Below are 13,335 nucleotides of genomic sequence, written 5' to 3' on the forward strand. Positions count from 1 at the left end.
CTCATCGTCTCGCCATGGAAAATGTATTTGCATCAATAATGTATGTGATAATGTAATAATATAATTTCAAATGTAATTTCAAAAGAGAAAAACCTAACAATCAATTGATATTCACAAGAGACGTACCTTGACATAACCTTAAATCCGTCGCATTGTCCGTGGGATTGTTTTCACTCATTTTTTACAATTGTTATCCACTAAATTTGAAAATAAAAAATACTACCCTATTAAATTATATGTGTATCAAAGCAAACTAAAAAAATATTTATAGAAAAACAATACTTTTATGACTTTTATGCTAGTGAGAACCAAAACAATATGGAAATGAATGAGGGAAAACTGGATCCTACCACGTGATTTCCCGGCCAATAAAAATGTAGCGTTAAACGTTTAACGCAACCTTGTTGGAAGTCGCATAAGAAGTATAACTTCAAAAAGTATTTTATAAACAATTGAAAATTTGAACAAGATATATAGGGAGAGTGTGAACTAATTGTATGAATTGAATAATGTTCTCAAGAAAAATCTAAATTTTAAGACGAATCTATTATTGAAATATAAATACAGATTTTATTCAGTACTTCGGTCAATTTCTAAAAAAGAATAAAAACTCAATGTAATAAAGAGAGAAATCAAAAATTATGTATAAAACAGTTAAATAATTCCAAAGGAAAATTGCGGAATGCAGCAGAAATTGCAGAGGAAACCAATGAAAATGATGAAAATATTAAAATGACAAATGTCTAAAAATTGATATCTCTGTTCCCCAAAGGTTTTGTAAAAAGTCCAGAAAAAAAGAAAAGAAATACATAATACAAAATACCTAAACGAAATACAAAATTAAATTACGTAAACTAATTACAAAAGGAAAACGTTGTTGGAAAAAATCTTTTTAAAAATAGTCCTATTTCAAACCAAAACACACAACTTTCTGAAAGTCTTTTACCAAACTGAAGTTTGAAAACAAACTACACCCACATTTAATGCGCAGAAAGAAAAAAAACGGATAGCAAACTCTTTCGATAGAAAAGGTTTTGTGTTTTTATAACTTCCGGAGTTTTACGATGAAGTCAGTTTCGGTTGTCATTTTTATATTTCTCATTGTTTTCCTTATTTCTCATTGTTTTTTCAATTGTTAAATACTCAATGATTTTCGATACCAAGAACAAGGGTCATTATTTCTTTAGATATTGTAAAAAAAAAAATAATAAATAAAATAAAATTATTTTTACCCACTGTGACAATGAATTCATGGTCAAGGTGTACTTAACTATAATAGTAAGTTAAGTTGTAATTAACAATAGTAATAAGTTGCAATTAACTATAAGCAACAATTTTCTGTGACATTCACAACAATCAGTGATGAATTTCTTTTCAAAAAGAGTAACCCGTATAAATATAAAATTAGGAAAAAAAGGATAAAATAAATAAACAAAAATTGATATCTCAAAAATATAATGCTCTAAGAAAATTTGGATCAATTATAAATAATTTTGGGATTGAAATTGATTTATAAAAGAAAATTCATTTAACTATTTAAATGAAATTTATTCGATTTTTAAAACTTTTTTTGTTGTTATTGGTGGGGAGATTTCAAAATTTTATAAGTCAAAAGGAATTGGCGATAAAATTGAAGTTCTATAATAATAAATTCTGTGTTCATAACTATAAATAAATTCGATGAAAAATGATCAAATGAACGAACTTATAACACACAAGACAGGACAGTGATAGCCTAATTGGTAGGGCACTGGACCCATGTCCAAGAGGTCGTAGGTTCGATCCCCGCCGCCGAAGACTCCCTGTGTAGTATGATTGCTGCATGTTATATTTGTCGAGTCACAAAGTCCTCCATGCTCCCATAACAAATCATACATCTGGGAGTACTGGGAGTTTCCTTGTCTTCTGGATTGGTTTAAAATTGCGAGGCTACGGAGATGAACATTGGTAGTCGTAAACCAAAAAACTGGGTGGCTGTTCAACGACGGATATAAAATAAAAATAGAATGACACACAAGTCAAGAGAGCTCCATAAAGTTGACCTCTCTTTTTGACCCCACGTTAACCCTTACTGTTAACCACATTTATGTAAAAATATTTTTTTTAGTTGGTATTGTTGTATTTTCTGCAGTTCTATCAAACGAATCATAGGTGGGAAATAGCTCCCCGTCGTTTCCTTTCATATTTAAAAAAACTTCCCATGGCCTTATAAAGGTAAATACCGATTTAAAAAAAATTTGTAAATAGAAATAAAAATAAGTACATGGCTGTTGAAAAAAACTAACAAGGTAATATTAAAAAAAACTATATCCTGGCAACAATACAACCTAGAGCCTATGCACCTTGGGTTTGGTAACTATATCCTCATATTCTTCTTATGAAATATTTAAGAAAACTATATGTGGTGATGGTAGTTATCTACAGTGTCAACCTTCATCTATGAAAAGGTACCCCCACACCGAAACCGGTTAACATGTCTTATATACTAGTGAATTGGAATTGTATTTTTTTAGTGGTAGACACACTACAGTACTGCCCCACCAGAATTATAGCTGTGATAGGAATTCGATGAACGGATACCACTAATTGATACTTTGTTTTAGTGAGTAGCCGGGAGAACTGTATTAAGATCACCGTTCTTAAATGCTAATCGTGAGAACTGCATTGAGTTCATGGTCGCTCCTGTGTTGCCGTTAGCAGTCGAGTGTATGCGTTGTGTGTTGTGTGTGATCGAAACTGAGTAACAATAGCACGAGGAGGTGGATAATGTCAAAGTCACAAGTAGCAAGTGAACTGTTCAATATGGACGATCAATCGAAGTAGGCGATAGGCGAGGGAGGAATTTCTGTCTGTCAATGTAGGAGTGTTCACATCACGTCCGGGTCACAAATATGGGGATGGTTAGTTATCGACTTTATCAACCTTCATCTACGAGAAGGTACCCCAACGTAGAATTGAGTTAACATGTCTTATATGCTAGTGAATTGCAATTGTATTTTTTTAGTGGTGGACACACTATACTGTAATTTTAGAAATAGTTAATCTAAGTTTAGCTGTTTACTGAAAATGGCACATGCTGAATGAATAAAAAAATAGAAACCTGAAGGTTTCAGTTGAAGGAGAAAAGAATTTTCATTTTTTTATATAAATATCGATGCTAATTTCAGAAACTATTGAATAAATGAGAGCTTTGAGGGAAAATGAGTCGTGTCCTACAAATAAACCGAAAGCTTTAAAAGGGGAAAAAAACTTCTACTTTTATTGAAAATGTTCCAAGAACAAAAATCGTCCACTAGCTATTTATTTTGGACATAAACTCAATATGCGTACCTAAAATGGACATAGTTTGAAATGCAAAAATTAACGCAGCCTAAAAAGCGTATTTACGAAAAAACGCAAAATACACCTTTTCAACATTAAACGCAAATTTTAAAAATTGAAGTAGCTTATTTGTTTGACACACTATGAAAGCCTAATCATTGGATCTGAAAGTATTACAAATATGACTTTACTGGCGATCTATTCAGAGCTCTAAATGATAAATTGATATATAAAAATTGAAATTATTATAAGTATATTTAGAACCACTATTTTCAATCTACAAGAACCATGGTTACCATTTTAATTGACCTTAATAGTCTTCTGAAGAAAAAAAAACACTCTAAATTTTTAAAAATGTACTGTAGCGTATCAAGCTATATTAAAGAAAAGTTCTGTTTTTTTTATAAAAACATTTATTTACAACAACAACTACAGTAATGGAATTAAAGTTCCCGTAACGGGAAAGTAACAACTTTTCAAACAAATAGAGAAAACCCGTAACGGGTTAGTACAAACCTCAATTTCGAAAAACAAAAACTAATCTCTGAAAAATCAACAACTCTCTTTTTGTTCTAATTTTATCGTCTGCTTTTATTTCTTTTAAATTTATCTCTTTATGTGTTTATTTTATTTATGCGTTTGCCAGCCAGTTATTTTTAAATATTTTTAGACTTTATAGTAACAAATGATTTATGCAAATGAATGACTTTACATGTTTCGATTCATTAGATAATTATTCAAAAATAATAATATGAGTAGATTCCCAACTCAAAATCTTTGATGGTTTTCCATTGATGGATCAACATAATTTTGATGGTATTCATCAATAATTCCATCATGAACCATTATATTTTTGATGGTAACCAACATAAATAACCATCACCCCAATGTAGGAATTTGGACTGATTTATGATAGTCCAACATGAAAAAAACAAGTTGTTTTGATGTTATATTCCATCCTGAGAACCAACAAGAATTCCCATTAAACCATTATGAAAATGAACCATCGTGGATTGTCCGTCTATGAGAATCAAAATTCTTTTGATGGTCAACCATCATATTATTAAAGTAGAATCATTGAATGATGGAAGTTTGTTGGCATATCAAAAACCATGAACGCATAATGGAAAATGTTGGATGATGTTGAACCATCATGAAATGCTCTGAAACCATCATAAACCATCAACATTTTTTGATGGAACCATCAAGAGTTTTGACTTGGGCCTTGTTAGCAAAAATAATCAAATTGCAAAACTCCTCTCCCCCTTATAGTTGCTTATGTAATATTCAGAAAACAAAATTTACTATGATCTTCAGACATAAGAGAGCAAATTTTCTCTACTAATAGCATAAATGTGTTTTTTTTCTCCTGATTATTCTTAGCTTGGAAAATTTTAATTGAAGTTATTTGGCCACCCGTCTACTACTTATGAATTATTTAATAAAAAAAAAACGTCATAATACTATATGCTATTCACAAATAAATATAAAAACCTTATATTTGCTCAATTGTCCCTTGTGAGCTTTCTAAAATGTTAAAGAAATTAACTAAAAGTTTACTAATTATAGTTTTGAAATGTCTATCATTTTATAAAATATTCTCTACAATGCGGTAAAGCTGGCATATTTAAACGACCCCTATTTACAATTGTATCAATTAACCTTTCTATATATTTTTGCTACTTATTAAAAGTTTGAATATTATACAAAATTAAAGCCTAAAATTAAAAGTGGTGTTTTTTTTGTTATAAAGTATTAGATTATCACGCAATATTTTAAGAAAAACTTATTTAAATTAATACCTTAACTAGGTACCAGTTTTATGATTGTTATTTATACTTTTTATTATACACTTTGTGTATATGTTACGGTGAATGACCGAAATCAAGGGAATGTCGACTTTCACCGGTGAATGTCTACAATGACATAGTCGCTTTGGTGAATGTCGAAAATATTTGCTTTATCCGATTTGATATTAATTTATTCGCTGATATTACTATATTTATTGGATATTTTTATATTTGCTGAAGATAGATAAGGAAAAACATCAGTATTCGGAGTACCGGTTAAATACATACCGGACACTTAACTAGACCTAGTATATATTTCGGACATTTACCAAAGCGACTATGATTGTTAACATTCATGGTTGTAAGTCAGAAACTACCTATTTCGATCACTCACAGTAACACGCTATTAATTTTATATATGTACTTTTAAAAGAATTATATATTAAATCTAATCTATAAATAGAGCTTATGCTATCTAAAACGGAATCTGTTAAAAACTTTTCCCTCAAAGAAAGTAATAATATTGCTGTAATTATTTCAGAAAATGTGATATTTCTTTAGTGTATAGGGAAATTGATCAGCCCCACGTTACCAAGTACCAATGGGGCAATTCCATGGTTATTATTGTTACATGTATAGTGACATCGATTTGCTTTTACCCATGATCTATTTAAATTAAATATTTCTTTTCATATTTATGCAAAAATTTGATAAATTTTAAGTTTTAAAGAATAGGGAACTTAAAGTATGGTTACTTTTGTTACCTGAAAAGGACATGAGGCATTTAAAAATTTGAATGAATGGTTATGCTATCTGAACTGCACGATAAAACCGTGTAATTTTAAATATATAATTCCAATAATAATAATAAATTATATTAACTAATTCTATTATTATACTAATTATATTAACTAATAAATATTTTTTTGTCAATATACATTAACCAATTTGTAAAAATATCCCTTCTGTTCAATATGATAACATTTGAATAATAGTTAAATTTCTTTTTCTTTCTTTTTGTCCAGAAAAGCTGACTGGTTCTAATTAAGGGTCAAAAGAGAGTTAATGTGTAAAATAATTGGAAAGTTAATGAAATGAATTGGAAAAGTAATAATTGAAAAGTTAAAAAGTGGTCAAAATACAGCTTACTCTCAATATCTCAAAGTAGAAGGGAGGCTAGAAAAAATTTCGCAATAGCGAGTTTTCGAGATAAGTTCAGAACTAGATGTGTTCTAAAAAGTAGAAAAAATATATTCTAAAATATTACTCTAAACATTTGAGTCACGAAACATAAGAATAACCACTATTTAATATGTATGCAATGATTGTTGACTATAAGTTTAAAAACAACAATGATAATTTTGATTTTAATAGTAAGACAAAAAAAATTATGCATTAAAAAGGAAATAATTGGTAAAAAAAAATTTTACATTGGGTTTTTTTTTCCAAAAAAATTCAATTTCTATTTTGTAAAAAATTCGACATAACTAGGTTTTGAGAAGAAACGCTTCGACATAGGAATTCAAATTAACATTGTGTGGATATATAATGTCTAATGAAAAAAAAACAAAAACATTTTTGACCTAACAAGGTTTTTGAGATATCAAAGGTCGAGATATCGAAAGTTTACTGTCTATGAATTCGTATTATAATAGTATACTTATCATATAAGGATACACAGTATACTTGTATTTATTTGATTTAACACTCGGGCCATTAATCATTTCGATTCCTAGAACTATCCAATCACTTTCTAGGTATCATCTTATTTTATTTTATGACCCTAGTCGAACGGTCGACTAAAATTTTTAATTTACGACTACCAATGGTCAACTTGTTAGTCTTGTAAGTTTGAATCCAGAAGACAAGGAATCAAGTATTGGGTAAGATTTTCCTTCATGAAGGACTTTTAAATGGAACTAACCCGCTTTTGTGTAATATGTAAAGGAAAACCACGAAAATCTCCCACGGTTAGACTGACGACAAGGGAACTCTACCCCATGATCCGTCTACCATAGATGATATTTTTAAGTTAGCACTGTGGTCGGTACGAGCCGGGTAAGGAATTCGTATCGACCAGCCATCACTCTGATTCGAACCCGGTTCACTTCATTGGAAGGGGAGCGCTGTATCCTCGGAGCCACCACGACATGATTGACGTCAATGATAGTTTGCTAATTTTTTTTATTTATTTCTTAAACAAGTTAGTACCGTTTCTCTTTTAATTTTACTTTTTTTTATTTTTTTATTCTGCGTATTGTAACGACTTCAACCAGTAACGATTACCAAAATTAATTATCATTGGTGTTAATAATATCTTTGGCGTTTTTTTTCCGTCTCTCTAGAACAAATTAGTATTATTTCTCCATTATTTAAATTATGTACAGTAACTTCTTTTTTTTTAAGTTTCAATTACCGTTGATTTTAAATTATCTAGTTTAATAGAAACGCAATTAAAAAGTATAACTTATTAACAAAATAAGCAAGTGGTTTCATATATCTTGCTACAATGCTAATTTGGTGACGTAATTCGCCTATTCTGCAATGATCACGTTCATAATTCAGATAATATACCTTAACGAATAAAAAATAATTTAGTATTACAGAACGTCTAATAAAAAACGCTTTTTATTAGAGCCATAAGTTGACTAACATCACTGATATTATCGATAAAATAATTGATAAAACTGAATCGCCTATATTTTAATGTAAAATGATAGCTTACCAATTTTTAAACCAATGAAAAAATTACATTCTTAAAATGTCCCTAAATTGAAAATATAACTAAAAAACTCGAAAATAGGGCTTCGTAATTTTTTTATTCATTTATCTAGTGTTAAAAGACGTGTTTTTAGATGCAATTAATTCATTAATTAAATTTATTTAACTAATTTTAGTTTTGTATGGAAGAAAAAATTTTAATTATTTAATAAAAAGTGACTAAACTAAAATTTTTCTTTGTTGTCCTAAGTAGGAATTGAAGGAATTTTTATATTACTCGTTTTATTCTATTTATCTTACAATATAAAAATCTAATGATGGCATCACAGTTTACTATTGTTGTCGATACACTTTTATTGGCTGGAAAATCACATGACACCCCCCCCCCCATTTACATTTTCCCACATTAATTTTCACATTAATTTGGTTTTCATCAGCATGAAATTGATGTAAGTCATAAAGTTATTGTTTTCCTATAAATATTTTTGTTTCCCTAATTTAAAGGTTACAATTTACCTGTACTGCTATTATTACGTTTTTGATTTTGTTCGATTTCTAAATTAAGAGTTTAGGAAGAGGATTGTTTTTATTATTATTACAATTAGAATAGTGTAATTCTACTTTACATTTTAAGATAAAGTTATTTAAATCGGCGTCTGACCGTATTAACCGTTTACAATCATTATTTTTTGGTGCAAATGACATTAATATACTATTATGAATTACGACTAAAGAGATTCGTTAAATGATTTAGAACTTAACTTTCAGCACAAAGTGATGAAAGCAAAAATTGCATTTAAAAAACACGCGCTGGTTTGGTAAGCAAAAATATTAAATTACAGTTGTGAGCAAATGAAATTTATTATAACAATGTACTTTTAATTTTACTTTTAATTTACAATTATTTCTATTTTACCTATAATGTATAATTATTTTAATTTTACTGTTAATATGAATATATAATTAATTATACAATTAATATACTTTTATTTCAAAAAATGATTATTTTGAAAATGATTTATGTTCATTTATAGATCTAAATAGTATCACAAAGGAAATATTTGGACATGGAAAGTTCAGGCACAAGTGTTCTTTTTAACACATACATCTTTAGTGGAATAACTTCATCTGCTTTATGCCAAGGAACAGTAATTATTGCGAAGCACACATCGGGGTTAGTGAGTGTCAGCGAGCAGGAGACTTAGCCCCCCTAGAAATTAATAATTTAAGACGCTATGTATGGAAATCACCATTATATTAAATCATTTTTATTCCTAGAGGTTCAGTCTAAAAAAAATTATAAATAAAATTAAAATCAATAATATTATAAAAAATGAAAATCAATATTAATACTTTCTTCAGTAATAAAACTGATGGCAAAAGCAAACAAAACGACCTGATCCTTGGCAGTATAACTTTGGATGATTGGCGCCAAGGTTACAGTACTGATGTAGCTGGTAGTCAATAAGAAAACAATCGCAGACTCAAAGACGAACTAGCAGAGAGATGTAATATTGAGGAAAAGGCAGCAAACCGTTATTTACTTACAACAATCAGTTTTCCCTGAACAGAATCATATTCTCGACAAGATTCAAACAATATAAAAATCAATTTTTGTTTATTACCACTATCAGTTTTCACTGAATAGAATTTGCTTTTTAAGTAAAAAGATTGAGAGCAGAAGAGCTAACTATAAAACGTTGATCACTAAGTATTCATTCATATTGTTCAATTCCTACAATGAGTTCACATTCTCCCTAGTTCAAATTTTCAATCGTTAAAAAATTACTTTTCATTTATCCACTCAAGTTCAAATACTTTTTTTAAAACTTGTAGTGGATATTAATACAGTTTTTTTTCAAATATTAATTCATTTATTAAATTGAATTAATTTTAATTTTGTGTGGGAGAAAAAAGTGTAATTATTTAATAAAAAGTAACTAAAACAAAATTTTTTTTTGTTGACCTAAATAGGAATTAACTTTATTATTTTTTTTTAAATATTACTTGTTTTATCTGCAACTAGTATATCTATATGAAGAACTAAAATTTGTACTCAATATTTTCATATGAATGCCTATCTATTCCTGCCTGCTATGATCCCTACTCGGAATTTATACTAACAAAAAAAAATTTAAAAAAAATTATGTAGTTACTTGACTGAGACTTTTTAAGAGTGTGGGTATTATCCTTTACAGATGTTTTTTTTTCCTTCTTTGCATGCCACTACCCGATTGTCATTGATATCCGGTGACCATTTTGGCGACCATAATAAACTCTTTGCTCTTAGAGTGCGAACTCTAAGCAAATTCAATTTTTCACATGTCTCTCAAGAACGCTCAAAGAGAATTTTTATAATAATTTTTAAAATGGGGAGCTAAAATTACCCCTTTTACCCATTGTCCAAATTTTTGGAAACTGGCCCAAATGATTCTAGAGTTAAAAGAGACACAAGCAAACAAATGCCTTAAAATTGATTTTTTTAAAAATAATATTTACTTAATATATACTGACGCAACAAATAATATACCCTATGTGACTTATGACTAATGATGTGAGTAATGACACACACATTATGTAGAACATAGCATGTTAATACATAATAATTATTTTCTACTGTAATGTTTAATCGAAAAAAGGTTTAAAAAAACTTTCATAAAAAAACTTTTCATCACTTTTTATATTTACTGTTATTATGCACATGGAAAGATATTTTTGAAAAGTAAAAAGATTGCCACAAAAAATAATTTTTGCTTTCAGTCTTAGTTCCCCAAACCATTCATTTTTAAATAATTTTTGGCTTTTATATACAATGCACAAAAGAAAATACAATCGAAAAAGTTGTTTTTGAATACTTGACCTTTTTGATAAACTTCTTGATTTTCTTGACCTTTTCAAATTGTTCATTTCATTTTTTGTCTACTTCGCCATTTCGCTGGAACTCTTTAAACGAATCCACTATTTTTTTTTGCAAATAATAAAATTCATTTATCCAAATAAAATTCCTTTAATAAAAAAAAAACTGTTTTTAATAATTTTTTATTTACATCTATCTAGCAAAGAAACGTTGAATTCTGAAATATGAAATTTTTTAATTTCAAATTAAACAACTTAATTTTAAAGGGCAAAATATTAGTAAAATCAATCGAATAGTGTCTGAGTTATCAAATTTTAAAAAATCGCATTGAAAAATTTGATAACTCTAAATATTGGATCGAGATAATTTTGTGTATTTTATATTTCAAAATTTTTTTGACTAATATAAGTTGAAATAATAAATCATAATAGATAATTATCAATACGGAAATATCCTTGGATAAATAGATCTTAGGACTGTGTGCAAAAATGTTTCAATGTTCATAGAAATCGAAGGCGCAAAAAGTAAAATTATGTTCTCTCCTTAACTTCAATTCCTCTACTGAATCCATATTTCTTAAGTAGTGACTATATTTGGCGAAACAAATCAGTCCGAAAGTATGTTTATTCAAAGAGAACACTATTTTGTATCTAATATCTGCGTATATCAGATTCTATTTTTAAGGTCAAACTAGATTAAAATTACTAGATTAAAAGTTATTCAGGTATTTTGAATTTATAGTTTGTGTATGTGCATAGCCTTTGTTTATGTGTTTAAGAAACAAATTATACATGTGAATTATTATACAGAAAAAAAATACCTCCTATAATAGGCCATTAGCTCCTAAAGTGGATTAAAATTAATCATTCTGTATTTTATTTGTATGCTTTTCACTTTTAGAAAACATTTTTAAAAAAAAACCATATAACAATATTTTTAAAATTTAGTTTTATAAATAACCTGAAGTAAAATAAATGTTGATTGTTTGCATTAATAAACACCAGTTTTTATTCAGAAAGAATATTTGTTTGGAGTGACAACCAGTGTAGTTAGAAAGAAAAAAAAAAAAAGAAAATGCTGCTAGCATTCGAAACATTTTTAAATCATACTAATGTCCCAATCCTAAAAGAATTTTTTTCTTTCGTCTACACTCGTATATGTCTCTTTAATTGCTTCAAACAAGAAGAGTAGAACAATATTTAATTTAAATTCAAAGATAGAATCATAAAAATGAATAGTTGCACCTAAACGAATAAAAGATATAAAGTAATTGGAAAAATAATATTGAATTTTAATTCATTAAATTGTCCCAGTGGAGGTATGTATATGTTACTGTGCATGGCCAAAATGAGTGGTTGTTGACTTGCACCGGAAAATGTCGACATTCACCTAGGTAAATGTCCGAAATATATACTATGTGTAGTTAAGTGCCCGGTTTATATTTGCCCGGTATGCCCTATATCAATGTTTTTTCTAAGTTCAGTTTCATGGCTCGATATACATTTGCCCGATATGCTCAACATCAATGTTTCCTTAAGGTCAAGAGCTATTGCCCTGTATATGCATTTAACCGGTACTACGAACCCTGATGTTTCCCCTAATCTATCCTCTGCAGATATAAAAATATGGAATAAATATAATAATATCAACGAATAAATTAATATCAAATTGGATATAACAAATAGTTCGGACATTCACCCAAAAGCGACTATGTGATTGTTGATATTAAACGGTGAAAGTCGACACTCTCTTGATTTCTGTCATTCACAGTAATAGCAAGCCTTTTTCAATTAGCTTTATTTATTTCGAACAGTTTGCAATAACCCAAGAATAGCGGCCTTAAGAGAGGTTTATTTACAAATTCACTTTAATTAAATCGCACACTTTTACTCATTACTTCCCAATTAACCTAAAAGCTGATTGTATTGAAACATTAAACTAATTAGAAAATACTGAGACTTTTGCGAGGAACTAGATTTTTCGTTTTGCTCTTGCGACACATCTTTTGCGTGATCTGTTTCAGCCAATGAAGGAGGGGTTTGTGTGGATAACAGTAAAGGCTAGCGTCCGGTCACAAAGAGAAACTGGTGTGCTATTTTGTGTTCGGTCATTTGATCATTTTTCGTTGCTAGTTATAAAGAGAGGATTAATAAATTCGGTAATTCTCTGCAGCAGGTAAAATTTGGAAAATCCCATCCTTCTCCCAAAATTATGAAAATTCAAATCAATTTTAGGCCATGAGCTGAACGAAATTCCTTTTTATAAGACAATCTAACCAAGATTACCCAAGTCAAAATTCTTGATGGTCCTATTAGATTGTTTATTTTGATTGTTTTTGTTGATTTGAGTGTGATTCATGATGGTTCAACATCATTTGATGGTCACCATCATCCAAGATTTTCTATTATGCATTCATGGTTTTTAATATGCCAACAAATTTTCATAATTTCATGATGGAAAATGCTACTTTAAAATGTTATGATGGTTAACCATCAAGAGCAATTTTAATCTCATGGACCAACAATCCGTGATGGTCCCTGATGGTTCCATTTCCATGATCGTTTAATGGGAATTCTTATTGGTTCTCAGGATTATACGACATCAAAGCAATTTTGTTTTTTTATGTTTGGACCATCATAAATCAGT

The 13,335-nt window shown here is 28.9% G+C and overlaps 2 protein-coding genes across 2 annotated transcripts in view; one reads left to right on the top strand and one right to left on the bottom strand.

The window, feature by feature from the left end:
• Positions 1–13,335, bottom strand: part of LOC107453020 (protein lin-28 homolog) — a 215,933-nt gene that overhangs the window by 201,361 nt on the left and 1,237 nt on the right. The window lies entirely within an intron of this gene.
• LOC107449779 (uncharacterized) overlaps positions 1–13,335 on the top strand; it is a 323,223-nt gene that overhangs the window by 186,467 nt on the left and 123,421 nt on the right. The gene's annotated exons all lie outside the window — the stretch shown is intronic.

Source organism: Parasteatoda tepidariorum, chromosome 3 (genome assembly GCF_982258835.1).
Source record: "Parasteatoda tepidariorum strain Cologne lab strain chromosome 3, Ptep-v5.0, whole genome shotgun sequence".
Taxonomy (NCBI): Eukaryota; Metazoa; Arthropoda; class Arachnida; order Araneae; family Theridiidae; genus Parasteatoda; species Parasteatoda tepidariorum.